The sequence below is a fragment of the Pongo abelii genome, chromosome 8, assembly GCF_028885655.2.
Source record: "Pongo abelii isolate AG06213 chromosome 8, NHGRI_mPonAbe1-v2.0_pri, whole genome shotgun sequence".
Lineage (NCBI taxonomy): Eukaryota > Metazoa > Chordata > Mammalia > Primates > Hominidae > Pongo > Pongo abelii.
In genome coordinates, this window is record NC_071993.2 from 100,578,864 (window position 1) to 100,603,210 (window position 24,347).

Sequence of the window (24,347 nt, forward strand, 5' to 3'; positions counted from 1 at the left end):
AACATAAACAAACAAACAAAAAAAGGGGGCCGGGCGCGGTGGCTCAAGCCTGTAATCTCAGCACTTTGGGAGGCCAAGGCGGGCGGATGACGAGGTCAGGAGCTCGAGACCATCCTGGCTAACACGGTGAAACCCTGTCTCTACTAAAAATACAAAAAAATTAGCCAGGCGTGGTGGCGGGCGCCTGTAGTCCCAGCTACTCAGGAGGCTGAGGCAGGAGAATGACATGAACCTGGGAGGCGGAGCTTGCAGTGAGCTGAGATCGCACCGCTGGACTCCAGCCTGAGTGACAGAGCAAGGCTCTGTCTCAAAAAAAAAAAAAAGGGGGGGGACTAATTTCCCTCCCCATCCCACCTCAGCCACTCTTAGATTTATCACTGTTTGATGAGGGTTTCACTTCACCCTCCTAAACTGAGGCCAATATGCCCTGCAGACATCAGTAATATCAGCCAGATGTTCATGTTTATAATATTTACACTCATGTAGGGGCAAAGTGCAGACCATTGTATAACACATCCATCTGCTAAAAGGCTCCTCCACAGCAAAGAAAAAAGGCTGTCTAGTAAATGGATCCTCCTAGAAGTATATTCCAGACACCACACTACCAACCTGCATTAGTGTACTCAGAAGGGCCAGAGAGAAGCCTATCCAAGACTTTGAGGAGATATTCATGGTAAAATAAAAGTTGGCATATATTACTGATTCCCAATAACCTGGCACATCAGGGTATCTAAACCCAGTCTCCTTTTTCTTCCAAATACCTGATTTTGCCCCCATCAGCATATTTCCAAATCTTCTCCCCTTTATTTCTAGTTTAAAGGATCAAACTGACGCTGATGTTGGAGATTTCTGCAATTCTCACCACTTACAGGATGCAGTAGCAGATTAATCATAATAATTATTATTATTATGCTACAGAAGGGGCTTTGTGTTTTGAGGCTTCCAAATAGAAACTACCACACTATGTAGGGGCAAGATCCAGGGATATCACTCTCTGACAACAAATCAAATGAGAGTCAGGACAGAGTTGATGAGCTCAGACATTTTCTGACCACATTTCAGGGCCGTTCCCAGAAACAACTCATGATCCCTATGCTAGATAGACTGCTAGAATCATTCACTTGGGAATGTTAGATAAACTCTTCATGGGAGCTGCAACGTGGCTTCATCCAGTGCTTCTTAATAATAGGAGGATTTGGTACCTGTTAAAGAATGCTGAGGAAGGAGAGTTGGAGGGCAATAACTGCAGCCTTTTGCCAGAGGCGGACATGACCCAGTAGTTAACAACCAGACCAAGTCCGCTGTGGCCAACAGAGGGCAGCAGAACCCCCCTGCCACGCACATGGCCACAGTGCCCATGTGACAGCCACTATGAACATCCCTGCTCCAGGACACTGGGACCACAAAAGGGTGGATCCCAGAAAAGGTATAACTAACGTGAGCAAGGAGGTTTGGGGAAAGAAATTTTCTTCCTAGACAGTGGCCAGCAAGACTGTTCTGGAGATTCCAAGAACAGAGTCCAGGGGTTCCCAAGGTTCTGATAATTTGTTTTGCTGAATAAGGTTTGCCAAGGTCCTGCCTCAGTCAGATGATAAGGAAGGCAGTAAAGGACAGAGGAAAAGAATGAAACTGAAGAAAGTATTTAAATAGCATCTTGCTTTAGTATTCTAAATAGACTTTCCTTAGCAAGAAGAGAGTACTCATATCTATGTCTCCCTCGTGAAACTTCTGTTATTCCCTGCAATCGATCCACTGGCCCGCCTTAGAAGATTGGATTAGTCCCCCAAAGCCTGATCATCCCAAGAGGAAAATCAGAATAACAGTCATGGAATTCAGCTTTGGATCATGCAAAGTCAGAGACTGTAACATAGATTCCTAATGACTCAGCCAAGATATAAACAATTAATTCAATTCAACATGAACAACTACCCATCCTTTTAGCATGTCAGCAGATTTGCCCATGCATCACCTATATCAACAATGCCCATCATCTCCATAACAAAGGGAGTGTGGTAACAAACACTTTGCTTTCATCTTCCCATAGACCTCTGCCCTCGATCCTCCTAGCAGGACGGTCAATGATCTAGCTCAGGTGATGGTGAGCACGGCAGGCATTGTACACGCAATGAGAGAGCTGGCTTCATACCCACACAGACTACCTTGCTTTCCTCCTTGGTTAAGGGCAGGCAGACTGAATGTAGTTGAATTTTACTGCCCTTGAACACAGCAGAGCCTCAGGTGCAGCAGCTTAGCAAGTACCAAATACCACTCAAGGTCGCCACTAGGTGAGATGACTATCCCAACAGGTCTGGACTTACAGGAAACTTACATTTTGAGACCAAAAATATAAGTTTAAACAGGCAAAAGTGCTGCTTTCAATGTGTTCCCAGCTTTCCGGTTGCCCTACAACGTAAAGAAGTTTCCAGCTTTTTCTAGTCAATTTCTTCCTCTCCCACAGCCTTCCCAGCATAGTCCTCTTTTGGGGACTCCCATGAAGCAGAATTGGGAGAAGAGGAGAATAACACAAAGTAACTCACAGGTTAGGCCGTAGGAGGGTGTCAGAATTCGTATTCTGAAAGAGACCAGAAGGAGCTGTGTATAGGGAGTGGAAGGGTGAGGACATAGGGGTTTTAAGAAGAGTTCCTGTGAGTTACAGCCCTTTTATGACATTTAAAAAAAAATGTTGCTGGACTGCATTAATTTGATGCAAGTCTTCTTTGAGAATGGACCCTATGAATCATCATTTCAATAGAATTATAGAAGAGACTAACATAATTCTGCTTCCTCCTTTGAATGAGCATTTGCATAATTTGAGTAGGTTATCCTGTATCTCATGAGAAGCAAAGAAAATTACCTAACTCACAGAATCTCAAATTAGCAGAAACCAAACAAACCAACATCCAAATATTTATCAAAACACTGCTGTTTCTGATCTTTGCTTCCATGTTATTTCACCATAAGCTTTCTGGAATCACCTTTGCTGCTTGGACACTGTTGGAGACGCTTCCTCTCTGGGAAAGTCTTTGCCTGCAGCCTCTCATTACGGGGCCCTGGGCTTTGGACACATCTCTCTGTGGCCTGGACGGCTTGGTTAACATTTTCTGTGTCGCTGTCTCCCCCATGTGACAGAGCTGGTGTTCTTTGTTCAGTTCATTTTTCTGTCCTAAAGGGTCCCTTTTGACTCCAGAATTGGAGGTATGCAAAGAAGCAAACTGTTGCTCAGTGTTAGAGTCACAAGGCCAAGAGGTATTTAGTTAACTTTTATAAGTGGATTTAGGTTTATGCCAGAGTAAGAGGCAGAGTCGGGAACAGCTTTTCCTCGTAAAGAAGGAAAACAAAAGAAGAGGCAACATTGATTGGAGAAAGTCTCCTGGTAACAGAAAGAATTTTGATATCTGAGCTGCTGGATGCATGCGCTTTCTTTCTGTCTCTGATTTCTTCCCCCCCATTGAAGTAGGATAAGGGCAGACATAACTGAGAGGAGGTGGAATTCACTGGGGAAATTACCTTGGAAGCAGGCTATGGAAGAGGGCATCACAGAAACAGGTCCCCCTGTAACCATAGTGATGGCTGAAGAAGGAAGGGCACAGTGGAGAGAGGGAGCAAGGACAGGGACACGGGAAAAGCTGGGAGAGAAATGGACCCCCAGGTCAAAGGGGCGAGTGACAGAAACTGTGACTAGTTGAGGCTAAATTCAGGTTTTTAAAGGAAGATGAATTAATTTCTAACTGCAATTATTTAGGGAGGCAAGATGCATGTGATGTTATGGGTTCTTTTTACCTTTAAATGGAGTCTAATTTTTTTTTAAAGTTTAGCTATTTTTACTAAAGCAAGATGAAGAGAGAGCAGTGGAAAGTTGTGGCTAGAATTGGAAATGGGTGTCAGGAGAGTTCGAGAGGAAGGTAGACTCAGAGCTCCCTAGAATCTCAGACACTGTCCTCATCTTGGGTGGAAGCAGCGCCCGGCTGCCTCCTGGTGGCAGCTGGTTCCAATTAGCAGGGAGTAATTAGGAGGAGGTTTCACTCGCTGATGCTGAAATGGCAAAACCCAAGCCACAGGCATAGACGGATGGCCGGATTTAGCACATAAAAATACAGGGTGCTCTGTTAAATTTGAATGTCAGACAAACATGAACAATATTTTAGTATGCGCTTGCTTCGTGACAACCTTAGTAAGGCAGTACATACTGATTAAATTTCTTCCTCTTGGTCTCTCGCCCCTGCATTTTTAAAAAAGAAAGGAGATGACATTCAACCAAGGTGGATAGTAAATAAATAAATAAGTAAATAAATGAAAGGGAAGGAAGGAGAAAAGAAGAGAGACAGGTAGGGAGAGAAGGAGGAAGGATCTGAGCCCCAAATTATCATTTCCTCTAATTCTCCATTTACAAAACTCCATTCCTTCTTGACCCCTCGCCACTCCCCTCTTTTCACCATCATAGGGACACTTTGTAACTATTCCCCACAATATGTCTTCAAAACATTAAATCAGAACCAAGCCACACACAATAAAAGTAAACCTCACCTCTCTGGTTCCAAAAACCACCGAGGTCTCTTCCTGGGCGCTAAAGATATATTCTGACCCCCTCCTCCCGCCTAACCCATGAGCCTCCACCTCGGCAGCATGACTCGCTGCGGGTAGATCTGTACCTGCCAGCTCACCTCACCTCTGAACCCCCTGCTTGCATTTTCATCAGGTTCTTGTCTTTGACGCACAGTTCTTAAAGTATCTCCTAATTAAGTGCTCGGAAACAGGTGCCAATAAATCTAGTTACAGTAATATTTCAAAGGGGTGTTTTACAAAATAAATCAATGTTTATGGTTCAGTATGTGGTGTATGGTAATGGTGTTCTTTAATGGATTTTCCTCACACAGCCCACCTCAGCTCCAGCTGAGGCTGGATGCTCCCAGCCCCCAGCCCCTAGCCCCAGTTCCCAGCCCTAACTGAACACTACGACAGAAAAGTCCAGAAAGAAGACAGCAGTTCACTTATCATCTTGAAACTTCAATCAGATCATGCCATTCTGCTTAAAACCCTCCATTGCTCTCCTATAACATTTAGAATAAGATACAGAATGTCCACAATGGCCTCTAAGGTCTGTGGGGTTTTCCTCTATCCACAGCATCCCACCCTATTCCCTGCTCACTGCTATGTAGCCCCATGAAAACCCTTTCTGTTCATGGAAGATGCGAGACCTTTTCCTGCCTCAGACTCTTGTACTTGTTTTCCCTTCTGCCTGGAACGCTTCCCCATGCCCAGCTCTTTGGATGGAGAGGTCATTCTAATGCTTCAGGACCCAGTTCTAAGGTGTTAAGAACATTCTATGTCCTGGAATTTGTGTACCTTATTGTATGGATGTCACATCTCGGTAAAAGGTAAAATGTAATGTATTACTAATTCACTACTAGATCACCCTTTTGATTTCCTTCCTGACAATGATCACAATCCATAATTATCATATTAACTTGTTTACTTGTTTACTGTCTGTCTTCCACTTAGATCAGGAGGTGGCAAACTATGCCACCATCCAAGTCTAGCCATTATTTATTTTTATAAACAAAGTTTCATTGGTACCTAGCCACACCCATCCATTTACTATTGTCTGTGGCTGCTTTTACTAAGCTACAATGGCAGAACTGAGTAATTGTAACACAGATTGTATAGCTTCACAAAACCTAAGATGCTTACTATCTAGCCCTTTCCAAAAAAAAAAAACAGCTTGAAACCCCTGCCATGGACTGTAAGTTTCATGAAGGCAAGAACTGTGTCAGTCTTCTCCACCTGTATTTCAGGATCCAAAACAGTGCCTGGCACAAACTCAGCAACCCCTCAATAAGTGTTGGCTCCTGTCCGGCCCCTACCACTGGCTCCCCTGGCGCAGTCTCCTAGCTTGCCCTTTCCCTCATCTGATCCTGGTGCCTGGCCATTTGCCTGCAGAGTGTAGGTTCTTGCCATCTGCCAGTCCCTTGTAGCCCTGCCTCCTTGCTCGATGTCACCAAACTGGTGCTTCTTGTGCCCTGATGCTGAAAAACCATCTAATCACAACCAATAATCTTCTAAAACAAAAGCTTCCTCTGCTGTTTGTGTGTTTTAGAAGCAATCGTTTTGTAGTATGCCGATCCATTCTCTATAATCATGAAAGATGCCTGTCTTAAAATGTCCTTCTATCATTCAGCTTTTTGTTAATATATTTATTTAGGTATCTTCCTATTATAAAAGCAATTCATACACATAACATAGAATTTTGAAAATAAAGAAAAACTAAGAGACAACCGTTTTTAGCATTGATGTGGTTTCTTTTTATTAGTCTTTCTATGCTATTTTTTAATGCATGCTTGTATAAGACAACAAAAAATGGCTACAAATTTTCTCCCTTGTATTATAATAAGCATTTTTATATCATATATTCTTTGTAAAGTATTATTTTAGTAGCTGCATAATATTATATTGAATGTAAATATTAATATTTATTTATTGTTGGGAAATATTTATAATATATTCAGATCTTTACAATAGAAAGTAATACAGCCATGAACATCTTTGTGTATGAAGCTTTTTTTCCCCATTTTTTGGATTACTTCCTCTAGGAAGAGTTCCAGAAACAGAATTACTGGATCAAGAACCATTGTTTTGAGTTCAGATAAATATTGGCATTCTCACTTTTTAAAAGGCCTGAAAACTTCTTAATAAAGATATCAGAGCAGATGCATTCATAATCCTCTTTCCTGTGCTGCAAATCCATAGGAATGAGAGGTTAGATATTAAATATCTATTTCTATGCTTCTCTAAAAATGCAAGAGGAAAATGTCACTGGCTCAAAAAAGGAGTAAAACTTAAACAATAAGCAAAGTATAAAACCACAGGAACAAACAGTGAGACTGGAACTAGGAAAACAAGACTGGAGTCCAGAGGAAGGACTGAATGTAGCCCTTGGTAGTGGGGAGCTACCCAAGAACAGTGGATGACAGAACTTCATCCATACATCTAGAACAGCGGCAGAAATACACCACTTGCTCAGGGTCAGTGTCCAAAGCAGAGTCCTATATTAGTCTATTCTCACACTGCTATAAAGAACTATCTGAGACTTGGTTATTTATGAAGAAAAGGGGTTTAATTGACTCACGGTTCAACAGGCTCTACAGTTTCACATGGCCAGGGGGCTTCAGGAAACTTACAGTCATGGCAGAAGGTGAAGGAGAAGCATGTCTTAGCAAGGCAGAGGAGAAGGAGAGAGAGAATGAGGGGGAAAGTGCCACACACTTTTAAACCATCGGATCTCATGAGAACTCATTCGCTATCACAAGAACAGCAAGGGGAAAATCCACCTCTGTGATCCAATCACCTCCCACCAGTCTCCTCCCCTGACATGTGAGGATTGCAATTTGACATAAGATTTGGGTGAGACATGGAGCCAAACCATATCAGTGCTATTCCTGGTGCTGGAGAGGAAACACTTTACCTTCATAGAGTCAGTGCCTGGGGGCCTGCAAATCTAAACCATCAAAAGATAGATTGACAAGGGAAAAGAAAGTTGATTTAAGCATGCAATGTGCATACACACAGGAGTGCTCAGTGACGCACTCAGTGATTGTGCTCACTGTTAGAATTCAGGGCTTATGTACCTAACATAGTAGGGGAAGGAAAAAGGAGAAAAGGCTCCTATGAGAAGAACAAATAGGTTTCCTTAGGAAAGACAATTGGATTTTTATGAGAATAAATGGGAGATAAGAAAGTTTGTGATGTTTTATTTACATAGGTGCTAGTGGCCTTTCTCTCTTCTTCACAGCTAGGATTCTCCCTAGGAGAAGGGATTTATGGTAGTCTCATTTCCCAAAGTTGCTGTTTTTCGTCAGATTAGGAAAGCTCCAAGAAAGTCTTTTTCTGCATCTGTTGAGTCTCAAATGTCTTCAGCTTAAAATAATCTTTACAATAACTCTGTAATTGCCTGATGGGTTCTTCCCATCCTCTGCACGAACAAAACCAATTCACCGAGACCATGGTATTGCAGTAGTTTAATTGATGCGAGGCTGGCCACAGGGGAAACAGAGTTATTACTCAAATCAGTCTCCCCAAAGGCTCACGGTTTAGGGTTTTTCAAGGATAGTTTGGTGGGCAGGGGATAGAAAATGGGTGCTGCTGATTGGTTGGCAATGCAATCATAGGGGTGTGGAAAATGGTCACCATCTGTGCACTGAGTCCACTTCTTGGTGGGAGAGGAGAGCACAGGAACAGTTGAGTTATGAGTCATGAGTCCGGGTGGCGTCAGTCTGAAAAACATCTCAAAAGACCAATCTTAAGTTCTACAATAGTGATATTATCTATATGAATAATTAGGGAAGTCATAAATCTTGTGACCTCTGGCCACACGATTCCTGAGAAGTAAGGGATCATAAAACTATACCCACATTTTAGCAGAATTCAGGCCCCTTCCATAATCCTAATCTTATGGCCTTTCATTAGTCTTATGAAAGTAGTTTCAGGCCGCCCCCTGGCCCCAACAAGGAGAGGATTCGTTTCAGGGAGAAACTATTATCATCCTTGCTTCCAAATTAAACTATAAATTTTAATTTGGTTAAAAGTAAAAATATGTTAGCTTGTCCTATGCCCAGGAATGAGTGAAGACAGCCAACCTGTGAGGCTAGAAGCAAGATGGAGTCAGCCATGTCAGATTTCTCTTACTGTCATAATCTTTGCAAAGGTGGTTTCAACTCAGGGATTCTGAGTGAGTCTTTACACCAGTCTGTACCATGTGCATTGTGGAGAATTTTCACCCCAGAAATGAGCAGCTCTGAGTTGAGCTGCAAACATATGGCATAGGTTTAGTCTAGTCAACCTATGAGATCAAGGCTAAGGGAGCCAAGAAACTGCCTCACAGGCAAGGGAAGTGTGGGAGAAAATTCTCACGCGATATGAACTTTCCGGCAAAAGTTAAAAGACACAGAGCACACTGAAAGGTCATCACAAATCAAAGATCTACATTCTAAAGTGACAGAAGAATCTAAAAAGAACTTTGAAATGAATCTGTTTAAAATTTTCAGGGAAATAAAAGAAGATAACATCAATAAAACCAGAATAGGACATTATTAAACTGGAATAGGTAAATAACAAAAAGAACAACAGAAAATTATTCACCCCACAACTTTAAAAAACAAGATAGCCATCCCTTAAAGGAACTGCATTTCACTACACTGACAGAAGAGGGTGATCTTGAACTAGAAATGGTAAATAACTTCATGAAATACAATACAATGAAATGAAGCATGCTAAATCCATGTAAAGCTACTTTAAGGGGGAATAAAAATTAGAATCAGGGCCAGGCGCAGTGGCTCATGCCTGTAATCCCAGTACTTTGAGAGGCCAAGGCGGGCAGATTATTTGAGGTCAGGAGTTCAAGACCACCCTGGCCAACATGGTGAAGCCCCGTCTCTGCTAAAAATATAAAAATTAGCTGGGCATGGTGGCACACACCTGTAATCCCAGCTACCTGGGAGGCTGAGGCCCAAGAAACACTTGAACAAAAGATGTGGAGGTTGCAGTGAGCTGAGATGGCACCACTGTACTCCAGCCTGGGTGACAGAGTGAGACTCCGTCTCAAAAAAAAAAAAAGAAAAAAAATCAGAATCAAAGCCTTTAGCTGATGAAGTCCTTCCCAAAAAAGAACCACAAAGCAACAACAAAACACAAACTTTTAAATGGAATTGATATCTTCAAACATTTGGAAATATAAAAACATCACCTTGAATCAGATATTTGAAAACCAAGAACAGAAATGAACAAAACAACAGATAAGTACATATTTTATAAATTGATTGATTGATTCAACTCAGGAAAGAAAAAGACAAGATCATTTTAGGAATAAAGGCCAAATTACGAACACCCAATGGAGAGGAGACTAAAATGAAAAGTTAAGAAGATTGAACAGAGGCAGGAAAATGAACAAGAAAATAAAAATGAACTAAAAACAGAAGCAAAAAGATTCAGAGAGAAAGTGGTTGAAATGGAAGATAAACAAAGAAAATTAAAGATACAGATCACTTGAACCCCTGAAGAAGACATATAAAACAATGGAATACAACTCACATTTAAGCCTATAATCTAAAATGGAGAAATAGACTATGTTCATGTACTGCAAGACTCAATATTGTTAAGATGTCAGTTCTTCCCAAATTGATCAACAGGTTTGACTCATCAAAATCCCAACAAACTTTACTGTAGAAACTAATAAGCTGTTTCTAAAATTTATGTGGAAATGCAAAGTATCTAGAAGAGTCAAAACAGTTTTGAGGAAAAAAACAAAGTTGGAGGATTTGTACTGCTTGATTTCAAGACTTACTAAATGAACAGTAATCAAGAAAGAGTGTTATTTGCATAAGGATTTACATATAAGGTAATGGAACAGAGTAGAAAGACCTAAAATAGACCCACACTCATATGGTCAATTACTTTTTTCTAAAGGTACCAAGGCAATTCAATGAAGAAAGAGTAGTCTTTTCAACAAATAATGCTGGAATAACTGAACATCCACATGAGGAGAATGAACCTCAACTCTTACTTTATATCACACAAAAAAATTTATTATTTAAAATGAAACATAAACCTAAACATAATATTTAAATATATAAAACATATGGAAGAAAACATAGCAGAAAATATTTCTGATCTGGGATAAGCAAAGATTTCTTGGCTGGGCACATTGGCTCACACCTGTAATCCCAGCATTTTGGGAGGCCAAGGCAAGTGGATTGCTTGAGCCCAGGAGTTAGAGACCAGCCCTGTGCAACAGTGAAACTCCATCTCTACAAAAAATACAAAAATTAGCTGGGTGTGGTGCTGCATGCCTACAGTCTCAGCCACTCAGGGGTCTGACGTGGGAGAACTGCCTGAGTTGGGAGGTCAAGGCTGCAGTGAGCCATGATCATGCCACTGCATTCCAGCCTGGGCGACAGAGTGAGACCCTGTCTCAAAAAATAAATAAATAAAATAGATTTCTTAGATTGGGCATGAAAAACACAAAAATAGAAAATGATAAATTGAACTTCATCAAAATTGTAGACTTCTCTCTTTCAAATATACCATTATTAATGAAATAGGCCACATGATGAGAGAAAATATTCATAACACATACATAGGACCAAAAACTTGTATGCATAATATATAAAGAACTGTTATTACTCAGTAATAAGACAAACTACCCAATTTTTAATATTGGCTATGTTTAAATACTTTACAAAAGGTGATAATGAATGTCCAACATGCACATGAAAAGATGCTCAACCTTGTTGGTCATCAAGGAGCTGTAAAGTAAAACCACAATGAGATGCCAATACACACTCATTAGAATGGCCAAAATGATCAAAACTGATGATACCAAGGGTTGGCCAGGACATGAAGCGACTGAAACTCTCATATGTTGCTGTCAAGAGGGCAAAATGTTACAACCCCTTTGGAAAATAATTTGTCTGCTTCTTATAAGGTTGAACCCACAGTTATCATACAATACAGCAATTACATTCCTACGTTTTACCTGATAAACATAAAAACGTGTCTACATGAAGGCTTGTATACAAATGTTTATAGCAGTTTTATTTATAACAGCACAAAAAAAAAAAAAACTAGAAATAACCTAACACCTATCAAAAGTAAAAGGATACACATTGTGGCATACACTCAGTAATAAAAGTAATGAACAATTGACCCAGCAATGCAGCAGCAAGGATAAACCTCAAAATATTATTCTGAGTCAGAGATGCCAGACACAAAAGAGTACCTACTGTACGAAATTTGACAAAAGGTAAATCTTACTTACAGCAGCAGAAAGCTGCTCAGTTAGTGATTGTTTGGGTAGGGGGGATGATGACAAAGGGCCAGGAGGGAGTTTTTTTAGATAATGAAATGTATTATCTTGGTGGTAATGGTAACATGAACATATACATTTTTTAAATTTATTAAACTGGGCTGGGCACAGTGGCTCACGCCTGTAATCCCAGCACTTTGGGAGGCTGAGGCAGGTGGGTCACTTGAGGTCAGGAATTCAAGACCAGCCTGGCCAACATGGTGAAACCCCATCTCTACTAAAATACAAAAATTAGCTGGGCGTGGTGACATGCCCCTGTAATCCCAGCTATTTGGGAGGCTGAGATGGTGGAATTGCTTGAACCCAGGAGGCAGAGGTTGCAGTGAGTCGAGTTTATGCCACTGCACTCCAGCCTAGGTGATGGAGCGAGACTGTGTCTCAAAAAATAATAATGATTATTATTATTAAACTGTATATTTAAAATTGGTACATATTTATATATGTGAGTTAAACTTCAAAAAGTTTATGTTGGCCGGGTGCGGTGGCTCACACCTGTAATCTCAGCCCTTTGTGAGGCCCAGGCAGGTGGATCACCTGAGGTCAGGAGTTCGAGATCAACCTGGCCAATATGGAGAAACCCCACCTCTACGAAAAGGAGAAAAATTGGCTGAGTGTGGTGGCATGTGCCTGTAATCCCAGCTACTCTGGAGGCTGAAGCAGAAGAATCACTTGAATCCAGGAGGCGGGGGTTGCAGTGAGCTGAGATCACGCCACTGCACAAGCCTGGGCCACAGAGTGAGACCCTGTCTCAAAAAAAAAAAAAAAAGTTGATGTTAAAAACGTATAATCTAAGAAAATTTTCCAGGAAGAAAAAAAAAAAACACCTGAATTTATTAATGGAAAGATCCCATGGTGTATCTGGTAAATTGGTATCAGTCACTCAAAAATATGGTCAGGTATATATATATATATATACACACATACATATACATATATACATATACATACATATATATATACACACATATATATATATGATTCTAATATACCCAATGTGCCAAAAGTAACACCCACAGTTCTCTCTGAGACATGCCTTTCTCTCTCTGGACTTCATCAGGATATGCCAAGGTACTCTAAAGAAGGGCTCTTAAGAGTCCAAGAAACTCCTGTGTCTGGCTGAGGAGTAAAGAGAGTGAAACCCAGAGGGTGTCACCTGCCTCATTGAAGGTCTCATAAGCCAAATTAAAGAGTTCAGTTTTATTTTGAAAGAAATGAGCAGCCTCTGGAGGGTTTTAAGCATAGGGTTGATGTAGTCAAATCTGTAGTTTAGAAAAATCAACTGTCCAGTCCCAGGAGCTTGGAGGAAGGAGGCAGGAAGCCAACAGGAGGCTGTTGAAGTAAGTCTGGTAATAAACAATGAGGGCTTCAGGTGATTCGTGATCATAGGGATGAAAGAGAGGGAAAATGAGGACATACCGGGATATTTGTGGAAGAAAATTCAGCTTTCTAATGGAATTATATATTATACAAACTATAATATTACACAGAGACCAATGAAGAGAATCACACACTCAAGCTATTCTTTTAAGAAGTTTGGCATTTTGTGGCCAGGCGCAGTGGCTCACACCTGTAATCCCAGCACTTTGGGAGGCTAAGGAGGGTAGGTCACGAGGTTAGGAGATCGAGACCAGCCTGACCAACATGGTGAAACCCCGTCTCTACTAAAAATACAAAAAATTAAGCCGGGCTTGGTGGCACGCACCTGTAGTCCCAGCTACTCGGGAGGCTGAGGCAGGAGAATGGCTTGAACCCAGGAGGTGGAGGTTGCAGTGAGCCGAGATCATGCCACTGCACTTCAGCCTGGGTGACAGAGCAAGACTCCGTCTCAAAAAAAAGAAGTTTGGCATTTTGTTTTCCTTCTGCTCCATAAAGTTTGGTCACTAACATTATGTGTCAACACCCATTGAATTTAAGGAGCAGTTGTTCAAGTTTGATCATGAGCACACGGACTGCACACAGTTGTCTGCCCAAGGTGCTGAGCATCCATTTGGCTGAATTCTTAATGAACCACAAGGCTCACTTCATTCTTCACTCCTTTAAAGACCAAGATGACTTTGGCCAGCATATTCAAAATGCATCTTGACTTTTCTCTGTGTTTTGTCTATTTCAAATTATATGTGCCATAGTTTGGGTTCACTAGAAACAGATGTTTTTGAAGAATTAGACACACAAGAAGAATTATTGAGGAAGGGAGAAGGCTGGACAAGTTTCAGACTATAATGCAGGCTGACTCCCGTGGAAAGAAATTGGACAGGAAGGAACACCGGGGAGGAAGCGTCTCAAATCACAGTCCTCGAGTCAGAGCCACACGCCTCTTGCTGGAGTGGGCTTGCCTTAGTGCCTCTGCTATGCTCAGCCATCCCAGGGATCAGCCCCCTGGGGAGTGTGGTTCAGCACATTGTGGTGCTGAATCCGGAAGCAGCACCTGGGGCCAGTCAGGCAATTTTGCTCTTCACAGTAGGAGACCTGAGTGGTACATTTTCATGGCCACCCGCCTTCTCTCTATTTTTTGTTCTTCTGGCCTTTGCTCTCCAAAGTACCATTTTTCTCTAAGCCTGTATTCTTCCTCTACAAAATCAGAAATATGATAATCGAATCTTAAGCATTCTTCCAACATTTGACAAAGATGAGGAACTCCAGCCCTGGGCACCCAAGAGGTCCCTGTGAAACTTTATAGCAGGAAAATATTATTCTCATTTTTGCTAGGGTTCATTCCTTTTCTCCAGTCCCACATCCCCCAGCATAGTGTTGTGCCTACGTCGCTAAGGGAATTGTGCCCCATTCCCACACTGTAAAAAGATGCCAGAATGCACCAAATTCCACAGTACACCATCAGGCCACTCTCTTTCTCTCTTTCTCTGTGTGTGTGTGTGTGTGTGTGTGTGTGTGTGTGTGTGTGTGTTTGTGCACGCGCGCGCGCGTGCATGCGCGCATATTTTGGGGGGAGGTATTCTCCCACAGTGTTAGCTTTTAAATGTTTTAAGTGGCTGGCTTTTCTTTTTTTTTCTAGAAGACCTGGTGATTTTATCATAAAGAGTTTCTGAAGATCCTCCTGGCCTAGATGAGCTGTTAACCTTTGAAGTTGCTATGGAAACCAGTGCGGTTTTTTTAAATATATAAATTATTGATGTAGAGGAAAGAGAGGCTGCGATGCTTCAAAGAAAGGCAAATGAGGCATTGGAAGATATGAAAAAGTGAAATACCTAAACATATTAAGTATCAAGAACAACCTTTCCATCTTCACTCAAGCTGTCCTATTAATAATAGGAAGCTTTCAGGAATTCTATATGTGAGGAATAAGAGCTCTTATTTCTGTGCCCAAAGGTCAATTAGTACCAGTTGGCTGAATAAGTGGATGAAGAATGCGAAATCGAGCAACCCTGAGACAGTGTTAGGTAAACTGTCCTGGTCACAATCTACTGTTGGAATGAAAGGTGTTGATCACCTCATGATTAGCTGGATGTCACAGCTTTCCATCAGCTCTGTTCCTTAAACCCTGAGAGTTTCCACCATGAATCACTCATTCACTTTGGACAATTCTATTTTCTGGGTTGTGGAGGTTTGATAATTGGTGTCCACAAAAATATCACACTGTGAAGTAGCTCAAAAAAGCCAGTGGTGGTATACTATTGTAGGCCAGAGGCTTCTGGCTGAATCAATGTAACCACTATATCCAGGTGTTATGATCTCTCAGGTATAAAATAAGATCACATTAATTTTTAATGGCTGGAACCCACACTGGCTTCGTAGCTAGATCTCAGACTCTTGTAGGGGCCACAGAGATTCACTGTGTTTTTGTGGGGGGTGTGTGTGTGTGTGTGTGTGTGTGTGTGTGTTGAGACAAACTCTTGTTCTGTTACCCAGGCTGGAGTGCAGTGGCACAATCTCAGCTCACTGCAGCCTCTGCCTCCTGGGTTCAAGTGATTCTCTTGCCTCAGCCTCCAGAGTAGCTAGGATTATAGGCGCCCACCACCACACCCAGCTAATTTATATATATATATACACATATATATATATATATATAGAGAGAGAGAGAGAGAGAGAGAGTATTTTTAGTAGAGATGGATTCACAATGTTGGCCAGGCTTGTCTCAAACTCCTGACCTCAAGTGGTCTACCCAACTCGGCCCCCCAAAGTGCTGTGACTACAGGCATGAGCCATCGCACCCAGCTGAGATTCACTACCTTCAAAGAAGAGGGATCCCCACTCAAAGAAGGGCTTACCTGGCTGCTAAGAGTGCTGCTGCCCCTTCAGCTCCTGCCTCAGCTGCAAAGAGGTGCCTTGCCTAGTGTTACACTCTTCCTGGGATGGCTTGTTCTCAGTAATGGATGAAAGCCGGCGTATAAAGTCCCAGCCATTTCAGTCCATTGCAGAGCAATTCTGATGCTTTTTGGCTCACAGCCACCTGTTGGATTGGTCAAGGATGTTGGGCCTGCATCTCAGTTTGCCTTCTTTCTCAGCCTGATCTAGCTTCCTTCTCTCTTCCACATGTGTTGATTTCAAGGGTGCTTCCTAATAAACATCCTGAGCAGTGAACTCCATCTCAGTCTGCTTGCCAGAGGACCCAAATTGCAGCAATTCCTCCCAGCCCCATGCCACCTGGCAATGCCAAGTAAAATACAAAATGCCTGGTTAAATTTGAATTTGAGATAAGCAACTAATACCTTTTTAGTATAGGTATGTCCCAAATATTTTTATGGCCTAATCTGTATGCCTACTATGACATTGGATTAAATAAATGTTTGTTGGATGAACTAGAATTTTAGGATCCTGTCTTACAATAGAGAACCCTGTTACACAGAAGAGGCAGAGGTGGGCAATGGTTCCTTGCACTTCATTATGCAAGTATTTTACAAAATGTTCACAGATAAGCAATATTTCAATTACCTGAGGTGCTTGTACAAATGCAGATTCCCAGGACTCACCAGATTTACTGAAGGAGAACCTCTGGGGCTGACCCCCAGAAATTTGCATTTGTAGTAAGCCTCCTAAGTGATTCTTCTGCTCCCAAAGTTTAAGAAGTTTCCATACTATGACCTGTGGCCTTGAACTAGAAAGACCAGTTTGATCCAAATTAGGAAGGCCTGTCTCTGAAGACACCCAAGAATTGTAGAAAGCAGAGAATCAGTCCTGTCTCTATCTGTTTGGCCACTCTCTTTCTCTTTCCCCTTGAATCTCCTTCAGATGGAAAGTAAGTTCCTGGACCAGGCTGATCATCATAGTCTCTGGGAGCAGAGTTTAAAAGAATGCAGGTCTACGAAGTCATAGCCAAGAAGAATATTATCCTGACCACAACAGGGGCTGTGAGAAGTCAGAGTCACTGGGAAAGACTTTAGGGAGGAGATAGCTTTGAATGACAGGCAACTTTTGCACAGGCCCATTGGAAAGGCTTGAGCATTCTAGAATAACTGAGTCTACAGGCTTAGAGGCAGGAGAAGCATGTTGTATTAATCTGTTTTTATGCTACTAATAAAGACATACCAAGACTGGGTAATTTATAAAGGAAAGAGATTCAATTGACTCATGGTTCCACATGGCTGGGGAGGCCTTACAATCATGGCGGAAGGTGAATAAGGAGCAAAGTCACATCTTACATGGCAGCAGGCAAGAGAGTATGTGCAGGTGAACTCCCCTTTATAAAACCATCAGATCTCATGAGACTTATTCATTACCACAAGAACAGTATGGGGGAAACCACCCCCATGATTCAGTTATCTCCATCTGCCTTGATACATGGGGATTATTACAATTCAAGGTGAGATTTGGGTGGGGTCACAGCCAAACCATATCACATGTCATAGGAGGCACTTACTGTTAGAAGGGTCTTGAAACTCAGTGACAGGGTGGCTTAAGATCCAGGTGGCAGATGCAGGAACCTAGCTTCAACACAGAGTCTCAGGTTCCTGCTGCAAGGTGTTCCACTGGAAATAAGCAAAGGAATCTTCCTAAAGTGTTTAATCAGATCTCAATGCATGAATACAGAACACTAAATAACCATTGTCAGTTCACAGATTGGTGCCCCAGTCAGCTGAACACTGGAGTCCAAAAACTCACCTTCATGTTTTAGACCTTTGCTGAACTCTTCCTCACATAACACTCTATTCCCTTTTCCCCAGGTTAAAGGTGCATGGAATGGGTGGATGGTTTTCCCCAGATGCCAAGAAATGCCATAAAAATTTTCTCCCCCTGCCCTCTACTATTATTTAAGAAACAGATAATATTTATGACTAAGAAGGCATCAAGACATTTGGCTTTTGAATAATGTGTCACCTCCATGGAGGGTGAGGTGAAGGTTGTCACTCTTGACACATGCCTGGCTGGGGCAGCAGGTGCATGTGGGGAAGAATGAAAAATAAGTTTGATAATTGATTACAATTTTGCAGGCATGAAAAGCTGAGATCGACAGTTCATCTCAGTCCATCTTTTGGGACTAATTTTCTTCTTGTCATTCAGGTCTTAGCACATGTCACCTTCTCAGAGAGGCTGTCCTTAAGCACCAAATCTCTCCCACCCCACTCCATTACTCTTATCACATCACACCGTTTTATTTGTTTTATTTTGTTTAGAATGCAAGTCATGTATTTAAAATTATGTCTCTCATTTATTTGCCTGTTTGGTATCTTTCTCCACACTAGAAAGTAAACTCCATGAGAGCTAGTCCATGTCTGTTTTGTTTACAGCTATAATGCCTCACCTAGCATTGTGCTTGGCATTTAGTAAGTACTCAATACAACAGTTTTTGAATGAATTAATTAATGAACTTAAATGTTTACATTAAATGTCTTTAATGTTTGTTAATCCATACCAGAAACATTAATGCTGCAGGGGCCCCCCACTTGCACCATTCCCCAGAATCCATGTGGACCACTTTGTAAATCCTGAACTACATTTAAAAAGCCACTCATCTATGCAAGTTCAGTGCAGAAAAACACAAAAGTTGGACATTTGAAGACTTTTCCTCAAACTGTAGCAGAGGGTTTTCTGATTTGACATTGAGAGAAAAAACAGCAAGTCAGTCAATATCCAATGTAAATGCAAGGGGTGAAAGGTATTAATTCTTCATTAACTTTACATTTTATTTTATTTTGCTTTATTTAGAGACAGGGTCTCTCTCTCTCTCTCTCTCTCTCTCTCTCTCTCTCTCTCTCTCTCTGTTCTCCAGGCTGGAGTACAGTGGTGCAACCTTGGTTCACTGTAGCCTCACCTCCTGGGCTCAACTGATCCGCTCACTTCAGCCTCCCAAGTAGCTGGGACTACAGGCACATACCACCATGCCTGGCTAATTTTTGTACTATTTGTAGAGACAGGGTCTGAATATGTTGCCCAGGCTTGTCTTGAACTCCTGGGCTCAAGTGATCCTCCTGCCTTACCCTCTCAAAGTGCTGAGATTACTGGTATGTGCTACTGTGCCCAGCCCAAACTTTACATTTTGAAATCTTTTAGCATGAAAAACTCAAATGTGTGACTTTCTCTTAAATGTTATTTTATCTCAGAAAAAAACTTGTGAGCCTTTCTAATGAATAAAAACTTATTTTAAAAAACCTAAATAACACTTGCCACAATCTACTTGTCTGATGGAATATTTTGTTAAAATTTAGGTGGCAAAAAAAAACAAATTTAATTAATCACTAAAAACTCAGAGTTCAGTCAAAGATAAAACAACTGGAAAATAAAATTTTGAAAGCTCCCATAAGTCAATGAAATTAAGTCTGCACACAACTTTCCAGTAAGTAAGATCATAATATTAAATGTAGTTATCTGCATCCTTGGTTTAATTGTTTTGAATGTCTCAATGGCTCATTTCTTCAGACCTGCAAAAACCAGAATTTTCCTAAAAACATGCAAATATGACTTATAAATCCTTTACCCTTCTGAAGTCTATGTATCTATAATTATCTTCCTTGCTTTTAAAAAGGAAGCTGCTAAATAATCTGTTCCTTTTAAAGAAATGTTAAGGAATTTCAAGGTTGTTAAATCTATAAGGTGGTTCATCAGGTTGAGGTAAGCTCTTTGTGTTTCTGTTATTGATGTGGAAACTTTTGCCTTGATTCATTCATTTCTTTTTAATGTTATTTGAATTGAAGGCCTTATGTCATCACTGAATGATGTTTCTTGACTTCAAAGCCTCTTTGTTCCTAACAGAACCTAGCACAATCCATTCATTCAAAAAATATTTTTAAAGTACCTGCTATGATTTAGATATGAGAGAAACAGCAGTGAAAAAAGACCTCTGTCTCCTTGGAGCTTGCATTTTGGTGGTGAAGACAGACAATGAATAAGATAAATAAGTAAAATATATGCTCTGCTAGATTGTGACAAGTGTTAAGGAAAAAACTAAGCAGAGAAGATATATTAGTCTGTCTTTGCATAGCTATGAAGAGACATCTGAGACTGGGTAATTTACGAAGAAAAGAGGTTTAATTGGTTCATGGTTCTACAGGCTGTACAGGAAGCATTACAATTTCTGCTCAGCTTCTGGGGAGGTCTCAGGAAACTTGCAATCATGGCAGAAGGTGAAGGTGAGGCAGGCACCTCTTACATGGCCAGAGCAGGAAGAAGAGAGAGATGGGGGAGGTACCACACACTTTTAAACAACCAGATCTTATGAGAACTCTATCATGAGAACAGCACTAGGAAGATGGTGCTAAACTATTAAAAACCACCCCCATGATTTAATCACCTCCCATCAGGCCCCACCTCTAACATTGGGGATTACAATTGAACATGAGATTTGGGTGAGGACACAGATCCAAACCATATTATTTTACCCCTAACTCCTCCAAATCTCATGGCCTTCTCACATTACAAAATACAATCATGCCTTCCCAATAGTCCCCTAAAGTCTTAACTCATTCCAGCATTAACTCAAAAGTCCAAACTCCCATCTGAGACAAGACTAGTCCCTTCCACCTATGAGCCTATAAAATCAAAAATAAGTTAATAACTCCCAAGATACAATGGGGGGGTATAGGCATTGAGTAAATACTGCCATTTCAGAAGGGAGAAATCTGCCAAAGAAAAGGGGCTACAGGCCCCATGTAAGTCCAAAATCCAGCATTGCAGGCATTAAATCTTAAAGCTCCAAAATAATCTCTTTTGACTCCATGTCTTATATCCAGGGCACACTGGTATGAAGGATGGGTTACCAAGGCCTTGAGCAGCTTGTCCCTGTGGCTCTGCAAGGCTCTGCCCCATAGCTGTTCTCAAGGGCTTGCATTGAATGCCTGCAGTTTTTCCAGTTGCAGGGAGCAATCTGCTGGTGGATCTACCATTCTGGGGTCTGGAGGAAGGTGGCCCTCTTCTCACAGCCCCACTAGGCAGTGACCCTATTGGGATTCTGTGTGAAGGTTCCAATCCATTTCCCCTCTGCATTTCCCTAGTAGAGGTTCTCCATGAGGGCTCTACCCCTACAACAGCCTTCTGCCTGGACTTCCAGACTTTTCCATACATCTTCTGAAATCTAGGTGGAGGCTTCCAAGCCTCAACTCTTGCCCTCTGCACACCTGCAGCCTTAACACCATGTGGAAGTCACCAAGGCTTACAGCTTGCAACCTCTGAAGCAACCGCCCAAGCTGTAACTAGAGCCCTTTAAGCCACAGCTGGAGCTGGAGCAGCTGGAATGCAAGCAGCACTGTCCTAAGGCTGCACAGAGTAGAAGGGGGTCCTGGGGCCAGCCCATAAAGCCATTCTTCCCCCCTAGACCTCCAGGTCTGTAATGGGAGGGGCTGCCTCGAAGGTCTCTGAAATGCCTTGGAGGCCTTTTTCCCATTGTCTTGGCTATCAGCATTTGGATCCTCTTTACTTATGCAAATCTCTATAGCTGGCTTTAACTCCTCCCCTGAAAATGGCCCTTTCTTTTCTACCACATGGCTAGGCTGCAAATTTTCTAAACTTTTATACTCTGCTTCCCTTTTACATATAAGTTCAAGTTTCAGGTCATTTCTTTGCTCACCATGTATGAACATGCACTGTGAGAAGCAGCCAAGCCACATCTTGAATGCCTTGCTGCTTGGAAATTTGTTCCACCAGATACTCTAAATCATCACTCTCAAGTTCAAAGTTCCACAGATCCCTAGAGCAGGGGCACACTGCCTCAAGGTTCTTTGCTAATGCATAACAAAAATTACCTTTGCTTCAGTTCCCAATAAGTTCCTCATTTCCATCTGAGGCCTCCTCAGCCTGGACTTTATTGTCTATATCACTATAAGCATTTTGGTCACAAGAAACTTTTCCTCATCTTCCTGTCTTTTTCTGAGCCCTCCACACTCTTCCAATCTCTGCTTGTAACGTTACCCAATTCCAAAGCTGCTTCCACATTTTCAGATATCTTTATAGCAATGCCCCACTTCTCAGTACCAATTTTCTGTAATAGTCCATTGTCACACTGCTATAAATAAATAACTGAGACTGGGTAATTTACAAAGAAAAGATGCTTAATTGGCTGACAGTTCTGCAGGCTGTACAGGAAGCATGATGTCTTTTGGGGAGGTGTTAGGAAATTTTCTTTTTTTCTTTTTTTTTTGAGACAGAGTCTTATTCTGTCGCCCAGGCTGGAGTGCAGTGGCGTGATCTCAGCTCACTGCAACCTCTGCCTCCCGGGTTCATGCCATTCTCCTGCCTCAGCCTCCCAAGTAGCTGGGACTACAGGTGCCCGCCACCACGCCCGGCTAATTTTTTGTATTTTAATAGAGACGGGGTTTCACCATGTTAGCCAGGATGGTCTCAATCTCCTGACCTCGTGATCTGCCTGCCTCAGCCTCTCAAAGTGCTGGGATTACAGGCGTGAGCCACCATGCCCGGCTGGTGTTAGGAAATTTTCAATCATGGCAGAAGGCAAAGGGGAGGCAGGCCTTCTTCTTACATGACCAGAGCAGGAGGCGGAGAAAGAGGGGGAAGGTGCTACGCACTCTTAAACAGCCAGATCTTATGAGAACTCTATCATGAGACCAGGACTAGGGGGATGGTGCTAAACCATTAGAGACTGCACCCATGAACCAGTCGTCTCCTATGAGGCCCCACCTCCAACTTGGGGATTACAATTGAACATGAGATTTGTGTGGGGACACAGATCCAAACCATATCAGAAGTGTTCATAGGAAATGTTTATTTGGGGAGGGAACTTTTAGATAGCATGCCCAAAAAAGGTCTCAGGGAGACAAGATGTCATTTGAGTAAAGTTTGGAGAAAGAGAAGGCATGCCAAGCAGACAGAAAGCTCTAGTTACCTATGTATTGAATAACTGAACTACAGCCAGTTAATTTCTCAGCTCTCATTGTATCTGGCATGTCTTCTCCATTTGGGGGCTGATGTGTTTATATTGTAGATGCCCTGCCCTTTCTCATAAATTTTGAATTGTGTTCTTATTCACAGCCCATAAATAGTGATCCCAAATGGAGCAGATGCTCATATCTACATCCTCAAGAATAAATGGCTTCCCCATCAGAACTTGGCTGGATATGTGGGGGTTAATGCAGTAGCTTGGATTGGGGGAAGGAAAGCAACATCACCTGCAGCTGTTCGAATATGGAATATCACCACAGGGCATAAATAAAGAAAATAAAATTGAATGAATCAATGAATTTCAAAGAGAAAGCAAAAGGCAGAGGCCTTCTTATTTAAGGTTTTAGACAGAAAAATAGCAACTCATAACAAACGACAATGTGAAAACTCTGCACTATAAACTAGTGTCCTCTCTCCGACATGTGCCAGACTTATCTTTCCTTTGGACTTTTATCTGTCCTTATCTACTTGCCATACCCCAACAGCATGTTATTCTCAGGACAAACCACAGCCACAAGAGACCTCGTGCTCTTTGAGTGTTCTGTGCACCTGCATATGCTGTGCACTCCTAACCTTTAACTTCTTGCTCACTCCTCCAGGGCTGTACCCAAAATTTCACCTTCTCTGTAAAAGCTCATTGAACTGCAACACTTAAAAATGGTGTATATCATTGTAGGTGAATTACACTTCAAAAAATAAAGGTTAAAAACAAAACCAAAAACACTCACTTCATTTGAGAACCCTTCACGGTACAATCTCCCACTCCTGCCCCCACTCCAGCAGGGCTGGCCATCAAACTTGGCAGTTCCAGAACCTGGGGATAACCTTGCTAGTGAGCCAAGGGGGCCAAAGCTAGGGATGTTAGTGCATCTGGTAATAGCCCAGGTGGATTATTGCCATTTTTTTTTAATCCATTCCACATTCCTCCTTCTTTTTTCTTTCAACTACTCACAGGTACTTTTGGCCCCCTGGGGTTTTGTTCACTACTACCATTAAGTTATTAATGAGTAAATATAAATTTTAATATTTCTCCCATCCTTGCTCCCTTCTGGGAACACTGATTCAAACTCTGTATCATAATTTTGACATTCCCATCCATCCATCCATCCATCCATCCATCCATCCATCCATCCAACCATCCATCCATCCATCCACCCATCTATCCATCCAACCAACCATCCATCCATCCATCCACCCATCTAGCCATCCATTT

General features: G+C 41.8%; 1 long non-coding RNA gene across 2 annotated transcripts in view; it reads right to left on the bottom strand.

The window, feature by feature from the left end:
• Positions 1-24,347, bottom strand: part of LOC112135242 (uncharacterized) — a 112,164-nt gene that overhangs the window by 26,583 nt on the left and 61,234 nt on the right. For both annotated transcript variants that reach the window (XR_002916535.3, XR_008510564.2), the window contains exon 3: positions 17,667-17,775. This is a non-coding gene — a long non-coding RNA (uncharacterized LOC112135242). The remainder of the gene's footprint in view (positions 1-17,666; positions 17,776-24,347) is intronic.